General features: G+C 44.1%; 1 long non-coding RNA gene across 1 annotated transcript; it reads right to left on the bottom strand.

Annotated features, from left to right (window-relative positions):
* Positions 1–3,943: 3,943 nt before the first annotated feature.
* On the bottom strand, positions 3,944–26,899 carry LOC121269739. Its single transcript, XR_005941400.1, has 2 exons — positions 26,733–26,899; positions 3,944–4,426 (listed from the first exon to the last, which is right to left on the bottom strand). It is a non-coding gene; the product is annotated as an uncharacterized LOC121269739 (long non-coding RNA).
* Positions 26,900–27,268: the final 369 nt, after the last annotated feature.

Genomic DNA, 27,268 nt, shown 5'->3' with positions numbered 1-27,268 from the left:
ATCTGTTATAGATCTGTACTAGACTCTCAGTGTTCTCACCTGAAACTTTAGATCTGGATATTTTACCATCTTCCGCTTGTTTGGATTCAAGCAATTAACTAGCTACAAGAACAAAATATGGGGGGTTTGCTTTTTTGTCCTTCCTGTGTCTTCTTGTCCTTAACTAGTTTAAAGCTGTGGCACTGCCAACAAAGCCTGGGACACTACAACAAAAATTGTGGTAGGATTCTGCTATTTTTTAAAACAAATCTCACCCCAATCCAACGTGTGAATTACGATGCTATTAGTAACACTACTGTTTATACCCTTTCCGACTCATTTTTAACAAAAATGAAACTAGAACAAGGCCTAAAGCACAACTCGGTCCTATTTTTGGACTACCCTCGTGGTAACTTGCTCCTTTTTAACCAGCTAACTTGCTAGCTGGAGACACTAATGTTCATCCTGGAGCAAATGAAATTACATGTAGAGTCACTAAATAATGAGGTTGCAAAACTAAGTGGCCCAGTGGACTCTGTAATTATGCCAGTAAAACAGACTGTGGTTGCTCAAGATGGTATCATAACAGTTGTTTGGGAGCATTGGATGAAACACTATCTCATCACCTACGCAGATGCTGCATGACTTATTAACAGAACATGGGTGGGCGAATGTAAATCGATCCAAAGTGAAGTAACGGAGGCAGCAGAAAAGACAAGTTACTTCACTAAGTCACACAGATGACAAAACAGTTTTTCAACAACTCTCACGAGACCAGATCAATGGAAGGTGTTTGCCGAATGTGTAAATCTACACATTTCTCACAAAATCTTCACTGGAAGGAAGAGTACTGCATGATTCACAGGCTATCGCAAAAAGAAAGTCCACCAGAAGGAGAAACTGTGTACATGTACTAAAGATTCTTGGTGGGATGACACTCCCCTGAAGAAAGATGAAGCCTGGATTAAGTTTAAACAGAACCAAACTGTGGTCAACAGGGAGATTCGATGTGCCAAGTGTACATACAAAGTTGAATTGGCCAGGACAGAGAACCCCAGGAAATTTTGGAGGTAGCCTTAATCAAAAAGAAAGGATGATACCAGAATATCAATTCTGTATGTAGGGGATAAGTTACTACTGGGTGACAAGGGAAAAGCTGAAGCCCTAAGCTTGCAGTTCCAAGGAATCTTGAAGGAAGGAATCGGAGCACCCAAATAGGAATCTGTAGTACATGGACAGCTTTACAAGAACGTGACTGATGTGCTAATTTCAACAAAAGGTGTTGAGAAATTCCTCCATAACATTGATCGATCTAAAGCTTGTGACCTTGACGACATCTCAAACTGTGCACTTAAAACTACAGAAGGAGAATTTGCGCCCACGTTACAATATATCTTTCAACAGTTCATAAACACAGGAAAACTTCCCTTCGAGTGGCTATGAGCTAATCCCTCTCCAATTTATAAGGACCCCCTACCAAGCCGACAAGCCACTCACCTATTTCACTTACTAGTGTTTGCTGTGAATTACAAGATTTATGGTCAGCTATTGAGACATCTTGAAGGGCAGAATATCCTTAGCGATGAGCGTACCATTCATAAAGCCGGATCAACAGTTCACAACTCATCCTTACCATCCACAGTCTGACCTATAACCATGACAACCACATGACCACAAACTTAGCTATTTTAGATTTTTCGAAGGTGACTGTGTACCTCTCACGAAGTTACTGGATACAGTAGATCATTCTGGAGTCTGAGGAGATATTAAGCAATGGATAAGAACATTTCTTACCAAAGGGTAACAAATTCTGGAATTTTCCTGTCCCCCATCCCGTGGCAGGTAACCACCCCCCCACCCCCCACCACCCCACCAACCCCACCACCGCTGCGGGGCCAGCAAGCCATTGAAATCCACATTCATATCGGTGGGGCTGGACGATCCTGCCAGTGTGAGGGGCTGAAAAATTCTGACTTAAGTCAGAGTGATTAGGGAAGCCTCAAACAGGGAACCAGTCTTAAGCGGCGGGCTCCAAGGTACTGTCCTGGGCCCACATTTGTATCTCCTTTTCATAAATGACAATCAGGATGGAATATCAAGCCAGATCAGACTCTTTGCAGATGACTGTCTAGTCTATAGAGCCATTACTGAAGCAGCAGATGTGGATTAGCCTTCAGGAAGATCTAAATAACCTCATCAAATGGGCCAATATCTGGGGAATTAAATTTAATGTAGAGAAATGCAACATCAAGCGAAGCAGCAATACTGGATATCCACCAGTACCCAACTACACAATGCATGATTCAGCCTTGAAGTTACTAAAGAATGCCATTATTAGGAATCTACATCCAAAATAATTTAAAGTGGAATGTAGAAAGTCAATACGCAGCCTCCAAGGCATTCAAAATGCTTGGGTTTGTGAAATGGAGCTTCCACTACTCTTCAGCTACAGTAAAGGAAATGCTGTAACAGACATTGGTTAGACTGCACCCAGTCTACAGTGTAGTTACTTAGGACCCATATACTGCTAAAAGCATTACCCTCCTTGAGGAAGTTGCACACTTGTTTTATTAGGAACAATTACTCATAAGATATTACTGTGTCCCAATTGGTCATGCTGCTAGGCTGTACAGTCTCCAGAACTGAAGAAATGTTGGCATGCCTCTATAACATTTTGAATGGACAATTAACATTAAGAAGGGCCCGAGGAGGAGAAAGAGTAGACAGGGAGAAACTGCTCCCATTCGTGGAAGGATTCAACCAGGGGGCACAGATTTAAGGTAAAAAAAGAAACAACGGCAGCGTGAGAAAAACCTTTTCATGCAGCGAGTGCTTAGGATCTGGAATGCACCACCTGTAAGTGTGGTGGAGGCAGATTCAATCAAGGATTTCAAAAGGGAATGGGATCATTATCTGGAAAGAAAAGCAAATCGGGGCTTCAGGGAAAATTCAGGGGAGTGGCACTGGGTGAATTGCTCCTTCAGAGAACTAGTACAGACACCATGGGCTGAAAGGCCTCCTTCTGTCCTGCAACCAGTCAATGATTCATTCTATGATTGTATGAATTAAGACAGAGACGACTCAATTTCTAATAGTTGTGGCCCTACAACTGGCCTAGCCAACGACACCCACATCCCAAGAATGAATACAACAAAATGCTGAAAAAAAGAGACATGTTGAAGCTTTTCATCTTGCACTCATCAGGTCACTTCGCAAGAATACCAATATAAGGGAACAAACAATAATTTGAACTGTATGAGAAGAGAGTGCTGATTGGTTGGCAAGATTGGTAAAGGCGTTGCCATGGAGAATGCACCAGTTCTGGTTGACTGACAGTTAACTGCTAAGCATTGTTTGAAATTTAAACCAGGCAGCTTGACCCTGATTGGTCAAGGCATTGCCCTGAGCAATGAGTCAGTGAATGGCTGTCACTTATTTTTGCTCAGCTGAAACAGGTGCAATGTGTGTACACGTTGCAGTAGCAATAGCCAAATAACAATTCTGTGGAAGGACAGCTGAGCTGAGGGGCTGACTTTCTGAATTTTGTTGGAAATTATAATCTGCAAGTGCCTAAATTTCCAATAATCATTGTTGTCATGCAAGATTCCCTGTTGACCGTGTAGGCTTGCATGTGAGAAATTGAAAAATTGGTCCTTTTCTGAGGTTGGAGTTAATGGTGGGTAGTTGTGGGCAGAGTGTAAGACACTTTACATTTGGTTGTGGTATACCTGTTTACGACCAGTCCCTCAGTGAGGTTCCCCCAATTTGTTATGAACCCCGGTGAGGTACCCCAAATTGTTATGCTCCCTGGTGGGGACGGATGAACTGGCCCCCATTCTTTATTCAACCCCCTCAGTTGGTTGCAACAAAGTTAATTTAAAAAGGATCCCTCCCCTCGTGGATAACATTTCCCAGTCTGGATGGATTTATGTTTAAAAGCAGCCAATTTAACCAGTCTGTCGAGTCAAAGAAAGAGTGAGTTTATTAGTTACTAAATGCAAGGAAAAATGATAAAAAGACAAGACACATACAAACAGATTAGAAATCAGAAATTGACTCAAAACTAAAAGTTTTAAATAAAGATATATGAATGAGTCCTTTGGTTTGTCTGTGAGGAGTAAATGCCAAAACATTGCAGCCATTAAGTTGGGGTGGCTTCGGTAGTGCTGACTTTGGCAGTTGAGCAGTTGGGTTGGAGATTCTTTGTTCTGCAGGTTCGCTGAAAGGAGTTGACTTGTTTCCTTTTCGAGTGTGGCTTTGCTGACTTGTGACTTGCATCCAGCAATCAGAGAGAAAGAGTTTTTTTTTCCCTGCAAGGGCAGGCATGTCCATTTGGTGTTCTTTAGTTGTGCCCTTCGTAGCACACATCCCAGAACAGAATGCCAGACTAGCACACAGAACTAGGGTTGCAGTTGACTTTTTAAAAAAACCCTTTCCTTGTATATTCCTGGAAGGGAAAAGAGAACATGTCTTTAGCCCAGATCTGTTTTCTTTTCAGCTCAGCTCATATTCACAGCCTGGGACATGACTCAACCAGAGTTGGTTTCGACTGGGATAGTAATCATTTTCCATTATCTCTGCAACCACAGGAGATTACAGTTCAGTTTGTATTGTATCTTTTCCTTTAAAGTGCCTTTGTCTGTAGGCTGTGTCACACCTTTTAGGCATGACATTAGGTTCTCTCTGAACAAGTTGGTCAGGTAATCCACATAGGAATTTTCCAGCAAGTGGTTACCATACAGTCTCAGCCGGCCTAGCTTGTATGTCCTTTTTTAAAAAAACACGTCTTACTTAAAAGTTTAATATGTTCACAAGTATTTCGGGAATGGGATCTGTGGTCATGATACCTGAAACGGGAGCACTAATGTGGATATGTAAATACCGGGGGTGGAAAATAATTAATTTTCATTGTAAGGGAACAAAAATCCACCAAAAGCATAAATTTAAGAAAAAAGAAAAAAGTTCTTTGCAATTCAACCATGCTCATGGGAAGTGATGAATATTGAGATAGTTTTTGATGTTCTTATCCCATGTGCTTTTTCCATGACAATTTATCACACAACCTAACCCTGATTCAAAGCTAACTCACCTGCACACATAGCAAATTATGTGGTGCTGTATTGCTGCAACTAGGAAAGTCCAAAACTTTTGTTTAAACTTGTGAAATACAAGTTGACCAATATGAACAAATGCCAAATTCATCCCTATTAAGTAAAACACTGATCATTTCATAGTTTTACTGATGCATGGTGCACTCAAAATATCAGTAAGCCAGGGAGTAATGGTATATATTTACAAATTCTTAAGCTTTTATGTAGAGATGTGTCAGTACCATGACTCTAGTAATAGCTTAGAGGATTCTCTCATTATAATAATGATCACATCTTTTGTATCTTGAAGCTGAAGAAGGTTGGCATCTAATTGGGATTTTTAAAAAATAGGCCAGGATTTTATGGCCCCTCCTGCCCGGCAAGATATTAAGGTCCTGCCGAACTAAATGGCTCGTCACATCCGCTGGGGTGGAGAACCATTGCGGTAGGATTGTAAAATCCTGGTCATGGGGATAAAACAGAAAAATCTGAAAAGCTTGAGGATGTCAAGTGCCTTACATCAGGGAGATTTTCTAAGGTTACTAAGATATATAATTGAAAGCAGCAATCTGTCACACTTGCACAGAACTCTGATTCCCCCATTCCAGCATGTAACTGCCTCTTGAATGACCAGAGTTTTTGCCTCTTTCATTTCACCCTTTGCATGAAGATCACCTTTGCGATATCAATTCAAAGTTGTTCTTTAGTAGCTTGTACCCACATCCACCAGTCCTGCCATTGTGGTTTAACTTGAGATAGTGCACAGGGTTAAGATTTTCTATTCTACTCATTATATTTTGTACCTCTTTAAGGTGTTCTTTCATTTGTTTCCTTGCAAGTTTTGATAGGCCAAGGGCCCTCTGTTTCATGAACAAATGCAAGCTAAGATTGCTGACTAGAATGTACATAATTATTGCCATTGAAGTTGAACAAATGCAATCCCAATGAGTGGCTTGGTTTTACACACAGTAAACCCCTATACCATAGTCATGTTTTTAGATGGATCAATGCAGTAAGACACTGCTAGGATATACGTTTGCCGGTTAGTACACAATTAGTATTTCCTGAACAGGAGCAGTGGTTGAAAACAACCTTCTGTTTGTCATATAGAAACCCTCTTCAGAGACTTTGGCTGGATTATTTCAAGTTTGTCTCTTGACTTCTGATGATCCCTGCTTGAAATATTAGCGTATTAATTGATGCATTGTTTACCTATTTATTCTAAGTTAAAAGTTAAATTAAGTTACATTGTATTACTTGTCATTTCCTGAAGAGGTAGAAATTAATATTTTGCAATAATCCCAATGCAGTATATTGGATGTTGCCATCATTTTGCATTACCTGTATTTAACTTTGTTGTCGTCAGTGATCTCCATCCACCAATATGAGGATGGCACAATAGGAATGTCAAACACCTTTGATGAAACCTTATTCTAGCATATGTATACCATGAAAACTGAAAAATACTGCTATAAATTTTGCTTTTGTAAAGTTTTCAGTTTTAATTGCAGATATGATCTAGGTGGTACAGCTAAAAATTGAGATAGCTGGCTCAAGTAGTACACTTATGACAACCAGTTCCAGACTGTTCGCTTTTGAAAAGTTCCTGGAAAATTAGTACTCTCATTACCTATTCAGACATACTCAACAATTAGGTTTGCAGCTAATTCTAGACTACATATATGAATTGATCTCAACGTGTGAGGCTTTCTAAGAGAATCTAATCTCCTCGGAAGAGCCTGGTCTCCCTCTTGAGTGCAAAAAAATGAAAATAATAAATGTACATCTAACTAAAAACTTAGGTGAATTGAGAAAGGTTGGAGGTTAAGTCTATGTGAAATTGTTCAAAATAACAGATGTTGGACTTGATAACTACATCACTTACATTCACGAGCAGACTTCAGACAAGTACATCACTCAAGAATGCAGTGACTCTTTATAGTTAATGATTAAGGTGTCATATGTGTTCTCCACCCTTTTTGGAAAAAAAAGAGTGTATCTTATGTTACAATTATGAGGTTCATAATATTATTATGTTTTGGGGCTGTGTTTTTAAGGTAAAATTAAGGGAGCTATGTGACCTGCTCTGAAGTCTGCCTGACAGCAAGATTGGGTGGTTTGGTTGTTAGAGATTAAAAGGGGCCAAAATTGTTTTACTGGGAGAAAGTGCAAGGCATTTATACTTGGAGACAATGGCAGTAGCCTGTGTGCTAACAGTGAATAGACTGTGGGCCTCCAAAGTCCCAGAAAAGTGTCAAGAGTTTTGGGTTGTAAACTGTCCATTTCCTTCCAAGGTAAAAGAGAGTTGGGGTCCCAAGAATAGCTAATCAGCATTTCTGAATTACCTTCATACAAGGCTTGTGTGATTCATATTACCATGGAGATGTGTTTTGAGAGGGAAAGGGCTTAACATATCTTTGAAAACTCTCAGACAAGGCTGGTCTGCCAGGACCCAGGAGAGGGAAAGCAGCTATAGGCAGCAATATACTATGGTTCATCCCACAGGAATGCAATGGGAGCTTGCACTTGGATTGAAAAGACCATGAGTCTGGAAGATTCACATAGCTTGCACTATATGAAAATTCTCCAGGGGAAGATCCTCACTGTGAAAGATAGTTTTGACATTAAAAGTTCCCATGTTGAGAAAGGAAAAGAACAAAATTAAACTCCTGGGGGCTCAGAATCACCTTAGACTTATTGAGGGAGAATTGAATGTCATTTTAAATAGTAGTGTAAAATATGTCCATGAAGGGTGTTTTTCTGTGTGTTAAAAGAAAAAGGAGGATGTTCTGTTTTGTGATTTAAAGTATAAGTTGTCTCCAATATAGTGTTTAGTGAATAGTACTCTTAGGCTTTTGTTACGGTAAAAGGGTGGAATTTTCAGTGCTCTCTGGCATTAGCCGTCACGGTGGGCATGAGTGGACAATATGATGGGTAGGCCAAATATCAGTTTCACGCCATCGTGAAACATGTTTACAATCATCTGCTCTGCCCACCAACAGTGGGCCACATTTCCCACTGCTGGCCAACAGGAACCGTCATTGTAATGGATCTGCATATCAGCTAGCCCAGAATCATACCCCCAAGCTGGATCATCTGAGCACATGGCGTGATTGCACATTGACATGTTTCACAGAAGCATTTATAAGGCGTGCAGCTGGTGAGCTGGAACTCCGAGGAGAGTGCACATTCATGATGCTCAGTGCTTGTGAGGGTTGTCTATTGGACCTCGAGATTGAAGCGCTGCGCATTCATGCTAAAGCACAGGCAAATTGCTTTATCCCGGCTGGTGCGGTGCGGTGCCGGGCAAGGGCTGCCAGGTGATTGAGGTGAGTTGTGGGGGGTAAGGGCTGCATTGCGGTTGATGGCAGTGCACAAGCACATGCTGGGGGGGCGGGGTGAGGAGTGATGGGATGGTGGGGGGTGGGGGGGAAGTAGCCATGCATTAGACAAACCTTCTATGAAGTGACCATTCCTGCGCAGCTGAGAAAGGTCAAGCACAGCCACTTTGACAGGCTTCGAGTTGGGCCTTTAGCTTATCTGCCCACTCAGTCAACGCAGAGACATGAAAGTACCACCCCCAAGGCACAGACTGCAAACTAATAAGCATTTTAGTGGACTGTAGAACAAGTGGATGACTGCGCAAGTTGTACAATCTCCTTGTGAACGGCGGCCATGGAGCAGTCACTGGTGGAGGTGCTCACAGCCCCTTGCAATGTCATCGCCCCGGTTTGGACCAGTCTCCTCCATGGTTCAAGCTAACAGCGCAGCCTTGCAGTGTGGGTTAGGAGAGTCCCTGTGCCTGAGCTGAGAGCACAGCGTGCAGTCCAATAGGCAAAGCTGCTGCCAGTTGGTCAGGTGGAGTGGGGCAGAGGTGGGTGGGTTGTTGGGCAGACGTGTTACGCACTAAACTCTGGCCATTCAAGTGGTGGCCAGCACTCTCTGGGATGTGTTAAGGGGCCTTCAGACTTAACCAAGAGAAGTTCTTGGAACATCCAATCTAACCCATATATCTCTCCCTCTTTTTCATCTTGCAGGAGGAGTATATCAGGACCCTTGCAGCTAGGCAGCCCTTGTAGACCCAGGGTCTACAGACATCACTTGTCAATCCTTCAGGTGACAGAGAACCAGTGTTGAAGACTGAGCATGCCTAGGGAACAGGTCGGCCACATTTGCCACCTGCTGCAGGATTTGGCGTCACAGGGACATGGAGGGCATTCACTACTAGTGGCCATGAAAGTGACCACTGTGCTCAATATTTATGCCAGTGGTTCCTTTTAGGGCTCCACATGTGACCTGTAAGGGATATCGCAAGCCACCGCCCACAAACGCATACATGAGGTCACGGACACCATCTTAGCGAAGGAACACAACTTTGTTTTGCCTGGGATCAGGATGCAGGACCACTGTGATTTGCCCCACTTCAGGTTTCCCACAGGTGCAGGGTGACATCACTGCATTCATGTGGCACTCAGATCTCAAACAGCCAACTATGCCAACTGCAAGGGCTTCCACTTGCTGAATGTTCGGCTGGTGTGCCACCACAAACGTGTCCTGCAGGTCTGCGCATGGTTCCCAGGGAGTGTCCATGGCTCCTACATCCTTAGCAAGTCTCAGATCCCTGAAGTCTTCCAGGGTCCACAGAGGATGCAGGGTTGGCTCTTTGGGGACAAGGACTACCCACAGAGGATGTGGCTGATGACACCCGTGAGGTCTCAGAGTGGGGTAGAGAAAAAGTTCATGCTGCAACTTGCACATTGGTGGAGTAAACCATTGTGATGTTGAAAATGAGGATCCAGTGCCTGGACCAGTCTGGTGGAGCCCTGCAATATAGACCACAGGGGCTGTCATGCATTGCTGTTATCTGCTGCACCATTTGCAGTGCCAGGTTGTAATGTGGAGAGCTGACTGAAGAGATGGAAGAGCTGTATGTTTCCTCCAATGTTGATGGATTAGGGTGTGGAAGTTGTTGAAGGTGAGGAAGCTGGAAATGAGGCTCTTGCACTGGCCAGACGAGGCAGGTGTACATGGGAGGCCCTCACTGCTGCTAGCTTTGTGGAGGATGATGTTGACATTCATTGAGGTGACACCATAGATCCTCACAGTGCATTTATGCACGTTTGACTTCAAGTCTGGCTGATGGCAGCACACATAACCTCTGCGATAAGGCTTCTGCCATGGAGACTCAATGGATGCCCTAATAGTCGCTAGATTCCAGGAGGATGATGACAACATGCAGTGAGCACACTCCGTAGATTTTCACATTGTCTCTGTGAATGTCTGACTCCTGTCTGGCTGAGGGTAGCTCGCTGGTGCTCTGTGATCAGGGTCATATCATGGAGACGCAGCTGTGAAACTTTAAATGCACCTGATCCTTTGTTAGCCTTCAGCACCTGACCCCTTCAGGAACACAGCATCACTGATGACAGCTGCTGAAGAGATGGGGCCCAACCCCACCTTAAAGGTGTTGAGAGCACACAGAGACAATGATGGAACTCTGTGATGTCTGCCCACGACATTCTGGCAGCAACATCAAGTACCATCGAGATGCAGGCATCACTAATGTGTCCAGTGAGTGTGAAGTCAGACCATCACTTTGGTCTGAAAGTTACACACTGCTCAGGGAAGAAGCCCTGGACTGAGACACATGCTTTAAACTTGTGCAGGAACCAAGATTTCACATCTAAGTGACACAAACACTGCTCATCATAACAAGGAGCCATAGGCAAGGAGACATTCTTGGGAGTTTATTTACAATAGTGAACATTATATACATGTGATTAACACCCACGTGCAGGCTGTGCAACTACGTCTTCTTAACCTTCCTAACCCTGCCGCTACGTATTGGTGCTCCCCGGACATCCACAGTGGAGGCAGAGGCGGAGCATGCTGACTGCTATGACTTTGACGAGCGTCCTCTGGAGGGCTGAGACCTGGAGAGTCCCGGCCTGCTTTCAGGGTCCGAAAGTGTGGCAGTGGCACCCTCCTTGGACTGTGGAGCTGCAGCTGCTGGGGTCACAGGAAGTGGGGATTCGGATGGGCCGGGCACTCCTGGAGTCACCTGGGTGGATTGCCCCGAGGTGTGCACCTACTAATCCTCCTCCCTATGGGTGCCTGAGGATCCCCGGCTGACTCCTTGAGGAGAAGGGGAAGCTGGAGTGAGGTCGAGCTGCCCCACACCCCTCTCACCTTGACACTGTTGGATGCCAACTATGGAGCCAGTGATGGAGTTCAGCCAGCGCAGCAGTGCAGGAGTGATGTCCTGGACCATGGTCTCCATGGTGGTCGCTATCCTACCAGTGTTGACCTCTGTGTTGATATACCAGCGCTATCACCTCAGCCTGAAGACAGACAGCTCCTCCATTGTGCCTTGCAATCTGAGGAGTGCAGCAAACATCCCTCCCTGATGTTCCTGAGCGTGCCTTTCCAGCTCAAGCAACTGAGGTGTGACTGAGTCCAGAGGCTAATCATCTGACTTGGACTCAACAAATTTCTGGCCTCCAGTAGTCCTCCGAGTGCCAGAAACCTGGGAAGTCCCTGCCTTTGCCTACTGTGGATCAGACAATGCGATGTGCTCAGCAGACTGTGACTCTGAGGAACTAGAACTAGGCCCCAATGAGGTGTGTGTCTCTGCGCTAGTGGAGGGTGCAGGTGAGCGCTGTATGGTTCTTCAATTGGGGTTTTGGCAGATTCCTCTTTCGGGGTATCTTCGGGGCTTGAGTTGAGACCTGGGTTGTGGACTCCCACGGTTGTTTCCCAGATGTGCCTGCAGAAGCAAGGGGAGATAATTAGTGCATGGCAGTGGCCTGTGAAACAGGACACATGACTCACAGCATGGTTGTCTGTTGAATGTTGCACTGCTGAATCCTCACTTGGTAGATCAACGCCGACCTCACCCTCTGCACAGGAACAGCCCAGAGCTTTGCCGGCCAGCTGGTTGACACTATTTTCAAACTCTGTGAGGACCTTGATTTCAGGCATTCCTCCACCAGTCTGTGACCTCTCCATCTTGTTGTGTGCCAGCTTGTCCTAATGAATACAGGTGGAGAAGAGTGTAAGCAGGATGCCTGCCAGGCCAGATGACAAGTATGCCTGGCATGTGTGGGTGGTGAGTGGTATCATGGATAATGAAGGTATGTATGAGAGAGTGAAATGGTGATGTCACTTGAACTGGCTGTGAGTGCGGTCCCTGCGGATATGTGATAAGTTTGTGAGTATGTGAGTTAAGAGTGATGAGAAGAGTGAGTTACCATGGTGGAACGGAGAAGATCATTCATCCTCTTCCGGCATTTGATGGCTGCTCTCCTTTTGCAGGGCGTTGGCACTGACCACCACTGCCACTGCCTCCCAAGGTGGATTGGTGATGTTACTGCACCTCCTGCTGCCAGAGCGGGGATAGAGGACACCACAGTGGGCCTCCATGGTGAATTGGGGGACTGCATTCTTCTTGTCTTTGGGGGTCACGTCTTCTTTGTAGCAGTCCCGGGCTGGAGGCACCGAGAGGTGTGCATGTGCCTAGACTTTAAATATAGTGCCCGGCATGAGGAAGAGGTGAAGTGACGGCGCGATGGGTGAATGAGAGCCCACTCGCCATCGAATTGGCCTGTTTCCCGGGAATGCATGATTAATGAGTCTGGTTTGGGATGATGCGGCGTGAAAAACCATCATTGTGGCCAGCGGATAAGACATTCTTTTTTCCATCCTCTACTGCACTTAGCACAAATTTGGGATAATTCCACCTAAAGTCTTAAAATGTGAAATCTTGTGTCATGCTTTCAGCTATCAATTGGATTTCTGAATTTTTTTTTAAAGTTATCAGTCTCTATGGATATTGTAACACCTATTAGCCAGATTAATGTTTCCAAAGATTAATTAATACATCAGACTGTTCAGCTGCAATGAGCACTATTCACAATACATATCAATGATTTGGTTGAGGGAACCAAATGTAATATTTCCAAGTTTTCTGACAACATGAAACTTAATGGGAATGTGAGCGATGAGGAGGGTGTTAAGAGGCTTCAAGGTGATTTAGACAGGTTGAGTGAGTGGGCAAATACATGGCAGATGCAGTACAAGGTGGATAAGTGTGAAGTTATCCACTTTAGTAGGAAAAACAGAATGGCTGAGTGTTATTTGACTGGTGATAGATTGGGAAATGTTGATGTACAAAGGGACCTGGGTGTCCTTGCACACCAATCACTGAAAGCAAGCATACAGTTGCAGCAAGCAGTTAAGGCAAATGGTATGTTGGCCTTCATTGCAAGAGGACTTGAGTACAAGAATAAGGATGTCCTACTGCAGCTGTACAGGGCCTTGGTGAGACCACACCTGGAGCACTGTGTGCAGTTTTGGTCTCCTTACCTTAGAAAGGATATACTTGCCATAGAGGGAGGGCAGCGATTTCTGCAGACTGATTTCTGGGATGGCAGGATTGTTGTATGAGAAGAGATTGGGCTGACTAGGCCTGTATTCACTGGAGTTTAGAAGAATGAGAGAGGATCTCATTGAAACATTAAAATTCTGACAGGGCCTGACAGACTGGATGCAGGGATGATATTTCCTCTAGCTGAGGAGTCTAGAACAAGGGCTCAGGATATGGGGTAGACCATTTAGGACTGAGATGAGGAGGGTGGAGAACCACAGAAGGCTGTGGAGGCCATGTCAATGAATATATTTAAGAAGGAATTAGATAGAGTTCTGGACTCTAAAGGCATCCAGGGGTATGGGAGAATGCGGGAGTACAATGTTGAGGTAGAAGATCAGCCATGATCATACTGAATGGCAGAGCAGGCTCAAAGATCTGAATGACTTACTCCTGCTCTCATTTTCTATGTTCCTATGTTTAAATCATGTGTGTGCATATGTGCTTGAGAGAGAAAGTGTGAAGAATTGTGAAATTGGGAAAGTGAAGAAATCTGCTAGTTACACAAGGATTTTTAAAGGAATATTAAAAGCTTAAACATGTTCAATCTAAAAAGTTAATAATTTTTCTGCTTAACTGATAACCCATGAGATTAATTTATTGTGTGCACATACATTGAAAACATTGGTTGTGTTTCCCTTGGAATAGTTTGCCAATACTTACTTATTAAACACAACATTGGGTGAGCTACAAGATAAGGTTTGGAAACAGTGTAACCGTACCAGGCTGAGTTAATGCCCTCAGAAGTGTAAGTGCAAAATAGAAGCAAAGGCTGAATCAAGATCAGACAATTACAACATATTGGGTAAGCAACAGCTATGTATTACGTAGCGACATTACAGGTGCTACGGTGAAGTAATTTTACCTTTTGGGGGTTTGCGCTATCGAGGATTGATGCTTTTACCAAGCATATTTTTCCCTGTTTATCACAGTGTCAGCATCAGCCACTCAAAGGTAAAATATTGCTCCCTCATTATCCCAAAATTGTGTTTCTTTCTATTGAACTATAATGACATTATAATTCTGATCTGTAAATGTGGTCTGAGAATAATTTATAAACAGTGATAAATTTGGTAGTAGTGTATAAATCTACAGTAAACTACTATGCATATTTATCTATCATATAACGGTCTCAATGTACAATACAGGACTCCATGGCTCCACTCATTAATACCAATCAAGCTGTCTAAACATTTATTTTGAAAAAATTCTCCATTGACTGACAATAATCTCCATTTTTAATATTTTGGTGAGTTAAAGGACAGTGTCTATCTGATAAGAAATCTTGACTCCTCGAGTAATGATACTTGGCCTTTTTTCTCTTTAAAAGTTCCAATTCCAAATGTTGTTACTGGCTTTGCTGTATCGTTCTGTGACAATGAAACAACTGATGGTTGAAAAGTGCAGGAACCCATGCAATGGTATATACTGTGAATTCTCAAACTGAAAAGATACAAGCAAAAATATCTTTTCAAGCATCCAAAAGCTGTCCACAATAAAAATATTTTAAAATGCTATCTCTAAATATATATTGATTTATTCATTCATCTTTCAACACTTATATGAAAATATGTAAAATATATTGCAAAATACTTTCCAATACTTGAATATTTAGGATGAGGATGTTTTGCAATTTAGGATGCATTGAAGTGGATTATAATCTTAGCTCCTTTTTGGGACTATTCTGGATCAGGCATATTCATCGGATAAAAACAAAAAACTGCGGATGCTGGAAATCCAGAACAAAAACAGAATTACCTGGAAAAACTCAGCAAGTCTGGCAGCATCGGTGGAGAAGAAAAGAGTTGACGTTTCGAGTCCTCATGACCTATGATGAGTGTTCTGTGGAAGGGTCATGAGGACTCGAAACGTCAACTCTTTTCTTCTCCATATTCATCGGATGATCACTCTCACTTAAGGTTGAGGAAGATAGGCCTCACAGACACTTAAATGGGTCTGAAGCACTGATCTAACTCTCCCTGAAGGAAAGGAACCACTAGAGAATATTTCCGTCCTTCATATACCTTTTTAACAAGTTTTAGTCAGATTATAACAATGGGGATATTCTAAGGGTCCCAGCATCTCTCCACAACAATGCACTTCTCCACTGGAGAATGTAAGGAGATGAGTTCTCGAGTTTGGATGCGGAAGCCTATATGAGACAATATATTTTCTAAATTACATAAAAGTTTCTTAAAGAACCAAACATGCAATTCACTTTTGATGGTAATCGCAATATTTATAGTTCTAGGAAAACTAAGTATAATCTTGTTTCTAATACAGAATCCAATCTTAATGTTAGAGATATTTAAGATATCCATCAATATTTAATGTAGTGATTATCACACATCCTTGAGTAGAAAGCTACAGAGATACCTCTATTGTTGCTACAGCAGCCATACCTTTGCCATGAGAGACACTGGAGTGAATCCTATTAATCTAAAAATCATACTGTGTGGTTCCAATATTTATACCATAAAAGAGCTGAAGCAGCAGGAAGTATGTTGACCACAAGTGTTGGACAACATCCTTCACTTTACTCAAAACCTTAAAGCAAACGGGCTACTGAGAGGTGCAGATGGTGGTCACTCAGTTTCCAGAATTCAATTAACAAGTGTTTTAGGGGCACCCTTAAGGTTATCCGTTGTTAGATTATGGTATCTTACAATTTATCCATGCCTTGCTGAGGTAATGTAAAGGCAGGGTTCTTATTTTTCTCAAGAACTGCTTTGTGTTAGAGGACATACCATATTCTATGCCACAGGATGCTAGTGTCCTTGAGCACAAAATTATGCCAAGGCATGTTTATAAACTTTTAAAATATTCTTTCACAGGGTCTAGGTGTTGCTATCTAGGCCAGCAATTATTGACCATCCCTAATTGCCCTTGAGAAGGTGGTGGTGAGCCAATTTGTTGAACAGCTGCAGTCCATGTGGTGTAGGTACACCCACAGTTCTGTTTGGGAGGCAGTTCAAGGATTTTGACCTAGTGACAGTGAAGGATGGTGAGTGGCTTTGAGGGGAACTTGCAGGTGCTAGTGTTCCCAGGCATCTGCTGCCCTTGCCCTTCTAGGTGGTAGAAGCTGTGGCTTTGGAAGGTGCTGTTGAAGGACCCTTCTAAACCTTTGTCCAACGGATGAACTCTGCTTTTAATTTTTCTTTCATATCCCTTCACAACATCAGAACCATGTTTGTGATATACGACAAAGGAGTTTTTGTTTCATATTCTGAGGAACAAACTTTTGCTCTAAGTGCAATTATTTCTGGATGCTTTGAGCTGCTATCAAGGAACTGTATCAGCTACATATATATTTTACATTTACTAGACCTGACAAGAGTCCAAGGCAGTGGCAATGAGATGGCCTGAAGTCATCATGGTTCATGTTTGCAAGGTGGAAGTTTGTGCTTTCAGCATTGCTGGTATAGTTAAAAGTTAGCATCCTGATTATTGTTTCTAGGATCACTGGGAAAGAGGCACCACAGCGTTATATTAGGATTTATCCCTTTCCAACCTAATCAGGCTGAAACTGGTCATGTCAATTCATAGTAAGAATGCTTTAAAAAATATATTTGATCACTAGTCTATAATGAACTAGCTGGGGCAGCAGTTAAAGTGCTAGAACTTCCATCAGTGCCCTAGGCTGTGGAAGGGAATAAGAACCAGAAGGGTAACCATGGCAAGGGTGCCCATGGAACCAAACCCTATGGAGAATATTAGTTTTGCAGAGGAGAGAAAAATGTGATGTTATGCTTAAACTGCTTTTGTCATATTGTGAATGCTATCTTTTACCTCACTATTGCACTAATCTCATTGGGCTTTAGTTTTCAAATATTTTCATACTGTCAGCTAGTGGCACCCAATATTGATAATATTTTCCTCTTTAGAAATTTCATATTCTGCTTGCCCACACACATCATTTTATTTAGCTATATCTTTCCTGGAATAATCGTTGGCTTAAATTTATGAAAATCAATAAAACCCAAGAGATTATACATGAACATTTCCATGTTAGCATAGAAAGGTTACACCTTGTCACTTGATCTGTACAGTTTATTGAATTGAAGCTTGAAATTACGACTAATCCTTTGGCAGGAAGGTACAGTAAGTACTCAAACGAGCTCCTGTTCACTGGCTTGGCAGCGCTTAAATAGCATATTTGTTGTCAGAAAGACTTTTGTTGCTATGAGTTGACAAACATTGTCTACATGTAGCATCCCTTATTATGTAGCAGCATGTTTACTTATGCTATAAATGGCAGTAGGACAAGCTGAGGTCACTGTGGTTTTACAATCAGCACCATTTTGAATTTGAAGCTGACATATAGGAAAAGACCTGTTGGTCTATCAAACCTGCCCCGCACTATGATGGCTGCAGCATCACCACTAAACATTTCTCCCCCACCCCCCACCACCTCGCCTAGACTGGCCATGTAATCTCTTAGGAAAGGCAAAAAAAACAGGGAAAGAAGGAAACAAAACTCTGCAAAATCCAGTTCTGACCTCCTCAGGCGGTTCTAACCAGCCCTGGAGCAAAACTGGACACGTAAACCAATGAAGACACTTGCCGTATGTATGATTTGACCTCTGCCCCAGTCAAGAACTAGTCCAGGACCCATATGAAGGCATAATCCCTTTGTAATAGCAAGCTTTCAGTGTTATCTGTTCAGTGAAAAGTCTGCTTTGAATGCCAGACAATCAGCACTCTCTTCTCATGCAGTATAAATTGTTGTTTGCCCTTTAGTCCCCTTAGTCTTACGAAGTGTCCTGATGAGTGCAAGATGAAAAGCTTCAACATTGTTTCTTTTTTCAACAATAATACTTATTTGTTCAATCATGTCACCATTTATTGTTACAAAACATGTTGCTACATTATTAGGACTCTATTAGAATAGACGCCAACAACATCATACGTTATTATGATGCATATCTCTTAGCTTTTTTTATTCAGGGTACTCTTCCCATGAGCTTTACCTATCAGTCTGCATTGGATCCCCCTCTAATTATGCATAGAATTACATAGAATATGCAGCATGGAAATAGGCCATTTGACCCTGCTAATCTATGCTGGAATTCATGCACCACTTGAACCTCTTCCCATCCTTCTTCAGCCAACTCTATGGCCAGAATAAAAATGTACATTGGGTGGGTGCATGCCTGACCCACCCGACCCGACCGAGTGTAAAATGGCGCACGATGGTGTTGGGCCAGCATCCTGAAGTCATTGCTCGCTCGCGCACAGGTGGATGAGGTTTCCAACAGCTATTAAAACTTAAATTAAAAAATGATAACATTTCATTAATAACATGTCCCTGCTCATGACACATGAGGGGAGATGTTTTGTGGCATTTTAAAAGTCTTTATTTTTAATGTTTCAAACTCTTCATCCCCCTGAGGTAGCTCTGTGCCGCAGGGAGCTTTTCCAGTGCAGACCTGCACGCATGTGCAAACTTGCACACACACCCTCCTTCCCAAACTCCCCCCCACCCACCCCCAACATAGGCAGCGCTAAGCGCTGCCACACGCGTCTCGCACTGGGCGGGCCTTAATTGTGCGGGCCATGTGAAATCGTGGTCCGGCATTGATTATGGGCAGCGGTTGGCTTCCTGACCACCCCCACCTGCCCCACCGAGCCCGCCCGACGAGGGAAATATTGTCCCCTATAAGCTTGGGGCTGGATTTAACACCACCAGCGTTCAAATAACATTGCTTGGAAAATCGAAATTTTTTTGCAGCACAATTTATCGAAGCCAATTTCCTTTTTGCAAACAGACAGCTTCTGGCTTTTAAAGAGAAATTTGCCGATTTTTTTCCCGCTGTTGATTCCTTAACTGTTCCATTTTACAATTTTATACTAATTTCCATGCTGTATGTTTCACAAAGGTGTTAAAAAAATTCAAACATATTTTTCATGAGCGTTTTGAGTAGTTCAGGCAGACCGATAATGATTAACCACTATCCCTTTTTAAAGGCAGGTAATAATATAGAATGAAAATTAAGAAAAAGGAGAATAAATGTATAGCATGCACTGACCTTGCTGCTAACTCGTTGTATGAATACAATGAACACAAAGAGCTGTTAATCTCCTTTGCCTGACCATTATAAAGTTTCCACGACTCTCCTCTACTTTATTGGTCCTGTAGAACATTTCCCTTGGGAAGCTGGTGATTATTTGAGATAATTCAAAACTCAACGCTTTCATTCAAGGCCTGTTTTGCCCTTCAGTGTGCTAACACGGCTTCGTTTTGATTGGGAAGCATTTCGTAAGATAATTTTAATCGGTCATTATTATTAATTCGGGCCATAAATGTTGTTCATCTTAAGTAATTATGTTGTTTTCAAAATTAAGCACTTGACCAATTATTTTTTTCAGAATCATTTTTTGACCTGCCTTCAGTGCTTGGACAGTTGTTCACTTGAGGAGGTGAACCTTTTCCCCACCAAACCATGTTTCCTTAGAAACAGACATAGGAAGTGATTGGTCTGACTTTGGATGAATGTGAAGGGCAATATTTTTCTTTACAAATTTGAGGTACAAGGCAATTTGAAAAAAATCTAGCAGTTGAGCCTTCTCAGTGAAAGCAAACAGGGCAATGCTGTGATTCATTATCTTCCCATGTCTTTGTGACCATGATACCTCGATTTCCAAATCATTCAACTCATTTGAAAGATTTTGGTCCGTTTAGTCCATTGTGGTCTGGAACACAGAGAGAAGCTCTAAGGTGAGATGTTTACACTGCAGCTATCATGTGTTCAAATCAGAATTAGGTATTGTTGCGAATCACTAGTTTGTAATCCATATATTTTAATGTAATTTTTAGTTTCAGGAATTAAAGTTTTAACTGTAGAAAATGAGATGCCTGGTTTAGAAATGATTAAAAGCAGCCCCAAATTAAGTGCAACTCAAACAAGCTTGGAGTTTATTACGCTTAAGGTTGGGGCTATGTTGACTTAAGAGGTTAACAGCTAAAATCATAAGCAAGATCATAAAATGGCAGGTGGAGCTTCATTAAAGAACTGGTGACATGACTTCTGTAGTTAATTCAGTTAAATGACGCTATTCATGTGATTTCCCAGAATTAAGGAAAGCTATGGAATTGAAAATGTAGCCAATTTGCAATTATACCTGGGAGCTGGTCATGTGTGTCACATTACTGTGGAGATAGGTGGAGCTTAGTGAGATACTTGGCTTTGAATTATCCCTGTGATCAAGAAAGATTTCTTCCGATAATTACAATATACAAAAAAATGGATTGGTGTTTTTTTTTTCTAGTACGTATAGATATAAAACTTATTTCAAATGTCTGATGTTAAGAGATTAACTTGGAGACTGGATAACACAATGGGTTTACATGCCCCCCCGCAAACAAGTCAAGATCTGGTTTGAATCCAGCCTGGCTTGGGTAGGCTGAGGGTGGCTAGAGGGACGCTATGAGAAATTTGTTTGTGCAATCTCCGAGAATCTTTGGGCACTGACCCGTGGAATAAAGTCATTCCTAACTTAACTTTAAATTGAAATTACAACCTGGCTGGCTAATGGGCAGGAAATGGAGTAAAATAAATTCTAATGATGTCCTGCTGTTAGATTTGACCAGACCTCCAGCTTTCAGGTCTCTGGTTGCTGAGACATGTCCCCGCTCCCTTTCTTGGGACCTCAGCAGTAAGTTGCTTTGCTGCACTTAGGTTCTCTCAAATAATTCACTGAAAGCGCACACGTTAATTCTGAGTGTTTTTCTGCATCTGTTTGAATCTAGAAGAAGAAATATTTTGCTGTTTGAGATTCTAAGTTAACCATCATAAAAGTCTTAAAGGATGACTACTAAGGAGGTTAATGAGTGTAACTACTCACTTAAGACCTCCATATGAAAGGTCATCATCAATCGGTGTAGAGTTCACCCATAGGGCTGAATTTTGTGGTTGGTGGGGGGCGGGGGTGGGGGAGTTGGTGGAGCAGAGTGGGCGTGGGTGGGTGCGGACCCGATCGTTAATCGCGTGCATAGCGGGAGTGGGCGGGCGGTGGCGGGAGTGCTCAGGCCGCCGGGTCCCATGGCGACCCGGCGGCCCGCATAAAGGAAGGCCCTGGCAGCCTCGGAAAGGCTGCTCTCAATGGCTGGGTGAAGGGTCGTGCACAGGGGCAATGAAGTTCATGCAAGTCCAGGGGGTAGGCCATCGGAGCAGGCCAGGCCAGATGGTAGGGTTGGGGGGGTGGCGCCAGTGTGCCCCTTGTTTTTCAGACAACTGCCTTGCTGCCCTCCTCGAGGAAGTGGCAACATGGCGGGAGGTGCTGGTCCCCCAGGATGGTAGAAGGGGGCCCCCCCCAATGACAAAAGGTGCCCGGGAGGACGTGGCGGAGATGGTGAGCTCCTGCGATGTGGTGCGGTGCACCTGGATCCAGTGTCGCAAGCACTTCCATGACTTGTCGCACCCTGGCAGGGTGAGTACCACGTTGGCATTGGGCATTTATCCCAGCAGGTAGGCTTTCCTCCTTGCTGCTACCCCCCCACACACCAAGTCTGAGTGTAGAGTCTGCATTGAATAATTGACAGCATTTGTCCTTTGCTGGGTGGGCCAGCAGATATTGCCCATGCTTGGTCAGTCTGAGAGGGTGATGAAGAGATGTGTTTTGCCCCCCGCAGCATGTGTTACACTGAGTCCCACATGAGACCCACAGGCTTGGGGGCAACCTGGAGGAGCTGCACCTAGGCGCAGTGCTGGAACTCCAGGACATGTCCAAGTCAGGGTGATGACATGCTGGGAGAGGAGCATGGCGTGGCAATGAACCATCTGCTGCGCTCTGTGCTCCACATGCTTGCACCTCCTTGCAATGGAAGGATATACTATGTGGTGCCTAACGTGATGTAGGCAGCATGTTTCCAAGGGGGGAGGTGGGGGGAGGGGGCGGGTGGGGGGCAGGCCCAACTTCTTTGTGTGAGTGCTCGGCAGCAGCAGTGGGTGAGGAGGCACTGGAGCCCTGCAATGTCCCACTCTGGTTGGGGTGGGCCGTCCACGAAGACAGTCCAGGTACAATTAGCACGAATCAATGCTCTTCTCTCCTTTTCAGGAGAAGAATGCTCATAACACGGCAGAGAGTGCAAGGACTGGCAGTGGCCAGGCGCAGATCGGCATTCTTAGCTGGTGTGAGCAGGAGGCCCTGGATTTGGAGAGGCGCCATGCATCCAGGTCCTCTGGTGTCGGTGAGGCTGGGGTGCCACGACCAGGTATTTATGCCCAACAGTGAGGCCAGCATTGTTCCCCCAAAAGCCATGGCAGTGCTGAATGTTAATTGATTTAATTTTGCAACATGGCTTGACCATTGCTTACGGAAGGATGAACGCATAATGATCCGGGTGACAGGGATGCACTTTGTCTGATCCACTGTCCTCGTTCTTTCTTTCAGCATCATCGGAGCAGGGCCAGGAGGAGGAACAGCAGAGGCCCCCTTTCACACCTGAGGGGCCTGAAGTCACACCAGCGTCACACCATCTCTGCCAGGCAGGCACCAGCGGAGACACTAGCACCTCGGTGGGAATTAGAACATCAGCTGGTGTCCCGGGGCACAGCGGTGAGGGCACTTCACGGTCACTGGAGGAGCTGGCAGCTCCCTCCCAGGTGGGGCCAGCACAGGCTTCACGGGCCAGAGGATGACCGCCAAGGTCATCGAGACCAACAGGACAGCAGAGTCAGCAGGCTGGCTCAGATGCCACTCTGAGTGATGGGGTGGCATCAAGGTGCAGCACCCGGAAATGAAGACATAAGGCACCTTAGGCACACCACGGGTTTTTCACGGGTCCTTTTTTGTTGGTCCAAGATGAGGTCCTTATGATTTGTTCTGATTTGTAACACTGTTATCTTTTTTTTGGAATAACTTTGTTTGCTTGATGTATTAGATTCTGATATGTCACCATGGCTGAGGGTGCCTTTTTTCTTCTGCGTGTGGATGGGTTCCAAAACTGTAATGAGTGCTTTGTTGGACATTCAGCTTTATTAACAAGGCCCTTAGTTAATGTTCCCATCCAGGCAGATTTTGCACTTAGTTGTCGAGTATGGAGCCTACAGCCCAGGCTTGTCCTAGAGGTCCACCTGTGCTGTGCTAGCTGAAGGCTGATTGGATTAAAGCCTCCCCTGCAGTATGCCTGGGTCAGCATCTACCCCTCATGCTCATCCTTCGACTCACTGCTGGACTCATCGTGTGCAGCTGCAGACACTGCATTGATGTCTTCATCGTTCACTGAGTCCCCCTTTCCAGCACAAGATTGTGCAGAGTGCAGCATGCAACCACCATCACCGAGACACGATCTGGGGGGGTACTGGAGTGCGCCCCCTGAGCGGTCCAGGCATCGGAAGCGCATCTTGAGAAGACCGATGGTTCTCTCCACCACAGCCCTTGTGGTGCCGTGGCTCCTATCGTACCGCTGCTCAGCCTCTGTTCTTGGATGCGGAGAGGCGTCATGAGACATCTTCTGAGGGGATAGCCCTTGTCACCCAGCAGCCATCCATCCAGCCAGGCTGGAGCACTGAAGAGCCCCGGCACCTGGGAGTGTCTGAGGATGTAGGTGTCGTGGGAGCTGCCTGGGTACCTTGCACAGACTTGTAGAATCTGCATCCTGTGATCACACACTATCTGCACGTTCATGGAGTGGAAGCCCTTCCTGTTGATGAAGGCACCGGGCTCACCTGCTGGCGCCTTGATGGCCACATGTGTACAGTCTATAGCACCCTGGACACGGGGGAAGCCCGCAATGGCGACAAAACCTCTGGCTCACTGTGTCTGACTTGCCTGGTCCCAATTGTAGTGGATGAAGGTCAATGCCCATCTGAACAGAGCATCTGTGACCTGCTTGACACAAGTGTGGACAGCTGATTGGGAGACACCGCAAAGATCACCCACCAGCCCCTGGAAGGAGCCAGAGGCATAGAAGTTGAGGGCAGCTGTGACCTTTAGAGACACTGACATGGGGTGTCCACCAACACAGTTAGGGAAGATCTTAGGCCCTATCACCTGACAGATATAGTTGACTGTCTCCCTTGAGAGACGGAGCCTCCTTTGGTACCGCACCTCAGACATATTGAGGTAACTGCTTCACCGCCTGTATACTCTGTCAGAAGGATAGTGGCATAATCTGTGGCCCCTTCTGCCTTGGTCCACCTCTTGGCCCTGCGCCCCTTGTGCCTGCCCCCTCTCCTCCCAAAGGTGGCTCCCCTGGAGGCTGAATGTGCACTCCTGGCCTCCTCCCCCTTCTAGCCCTCACTTCTTCCTCAGAGGAGCTGCCTCTATTGGGCAGCTCAGCTCCCATTCCCAGGCTAGGGGAAGGCTTCCTGAAATCTGCAGGCCCAGAAAAGATTCCTCACTGCAGAGTGCTGACCTGAAGGTTAAGAGCCCAAAAAAAGCAGCTGGTATGCATCTTGAAGTACTACAGATCTCATGCAAGTTTCAATAACTTTGAAAAATAAATACTTGAAAGAGATCCCACTGAGCCCTTTTATACCGCCCGTGGATGAGGTTTATCTCTTCTACCCGCCTGCCCGTTGCGCCCGTGGGGCCGACCTGAAGATCGCATGGGCGCTGAAAAATCAGCGTCGATTGGTGAGTCAAGGGCCTTAAGTGGCCTGTTAATTAATGGCAGGCGTGCATTGGACATCATCGTGCACCCACCCAACAAAATATCGCGATGGTGTGCAGCGAAGTCAGGACGCTCTCCTGACTTCACCATGTGTCGTTTTACGCTCTGACGTGTGGGGCCTGGGGCCCGAGGCCTCCCCGGCACCCCCCCCAACCCCCCCCAAACCCCCGCACGCCAACAGGCAAATTCTGTCCATAATTTCTTAGCTATTTCACTTCTGCTGAATATAACTTATTTACTTTTTAATAAAGTGAGTTTTTGCAATGAGGCTCATCAACAAAGCTTTCAGATGTGTGCCAGGGAAGTGCGCGGATAAATAGAGACACCAAAGGGTTCAAATGTATAATTCCCTTAAAGTATGGGAGCACATAAAAGCCATAAAAGGCAGGAACTGAATTTTAGGTTTTCCAAATATGGGCATGGAATCCAAGGGCAGAGAAACATCAAATTTATACAACTTGTCGCCCACAGTTGTAATACCATGTATTATTTTGGATGTCACATTACAGAAAGATGGGTAAAGTGTACTGTTTAGATTCACCGGGAATGACACTAGGATCCACATGGGACACTAAAGTTATGAGGAAAGACTTGAGATACTCAGACTGTTTCCATGGGAACAGATAAAGATGAACAGAGGTTGAATAGAAATTTTCAAAAATATGAACGACCTTGATAGAATGAATAAGAAAAGGCTGTTTTGATTGCTGTAGCAGAGAGTTGACGCAGGACAAACGGCCTGGGTTCTGTGTTGTGAATGGTTCTATAGATGCAGCTTTGTGGGACAATTATTGTTAATAATGTACTGTTTAATTTGAAGTGCCTGTACCTGTTGGTGCTGAAGTGAATTCAATTTATTTTGACAGATTTGTGTTTGTTCCTTTTCAGAGAGGATTATTTTTCGAGAGTGGATCTTCATTATCACAGAGAGTCAGTGAAACAGATAATTTATGAGAACACAAAGATCAAGGTCAGAAATTAAAAATGCAACCAGCAATGGAAGTTACATCTAAAGGAAAGGTAATATGCAAAATAAAGAACCCAGAAAAAACACTGATTTGCCAGACTTGGTGGACTGAGGCTTCACATCAAACTGACCATGACTTTTAGTATAAATGCAGCCTGTGTAAATGATAATTCACGACCAATTTATGCCAATTTATTGACCATTTTGAGCTACTTGCACAAGTCAAAGCTCAACTGAAAGTACTCACTCATTCCATTTTGGACCAAAGAGGTGACATTTATCTCATTCATCTCTGACAGATTCTAATCCAGGTCCTAGATTTGAAAAATGTAAATATATAAACCCAGGTATGCACAAATATTATGAAAATGTATCCCCAGCAGCTTCTCATTGGGTCTTGAGTGGTAAAGGTCAAAATATGGCAATAACTGATCATGTTCTGCTTTAAGGCTGTACATAATATTTTTTCAGTGTTTTTGATCAATTAAAGAAGAAAGTCAGATAATTTTTGCAGGAACCTCTGTTACTCAATCTATGGCTCTCCAAGGGACTATTATAGAAAGCACTGAATATATAGAACAGGTGAAATGGCAGTCTTTACAGTACAGTAAAGTCCCACCATTTGCATATTACTTGTTCGTATTTTCAACTTACCTTTGCTTTGTACTTTGAACACAGCATCACCCATCATGAGAGCAATGTTTGTTTATCTGCAGTTTCTTCTTCTCTCTCTCTCTCTCTCTCTCTCTCTTCTTTCCCCGGGGAGATGGCAGCCATGACAGAGCAGAGACTGGAATGGTTTCAGCTGAAGTGCATCCTGAACGAAGGGATTAACCTGGAAATGTCAGATTGCTGGGTCCAGAGCTGCAATAACGGCTATATTCTATTTAAACCTTCCCTGATGTATTTCTCAGAGGGTCCCCCATCTGTCCTATAAAGGTACTGCACCACAGTTTCATTGGAGAGTCGAATGCTGCCCTCGCATGACTGGAACCTATCTAATTGAGTTCCATTCAAGAACATGCTCCCTGTTCGCGATTTCGCTGTTTGCGAGATATTGTGGGAATGTAACCTCTTCGAATGGTGGGACTTTACTGTACATCTCTTTTACAAAGTACATCAAACATAATAAAATTTCAGACAAAGCAAAACGGAAGCTTCCTATGATGCTCACAAAGTAAGCAATTGTA

This window comes from Carcharodon carcharias, chromosome 25 (assembly GCF_017639515.1).
Source record: "Carcharodon carcharias isolate sCarCar2 chromosome 25, sCarCar2.pri, whole genome shotgun sequence".
NCBI lineage: Eukaryota > Metazoa > Chordata > Chondrichthyes > Lamniformes > Lamnidae > Carcharodon > Carcharodon carcharias.
This window is presented reverse-complemented; position numbering and strand designations above follow the sequence as displayed.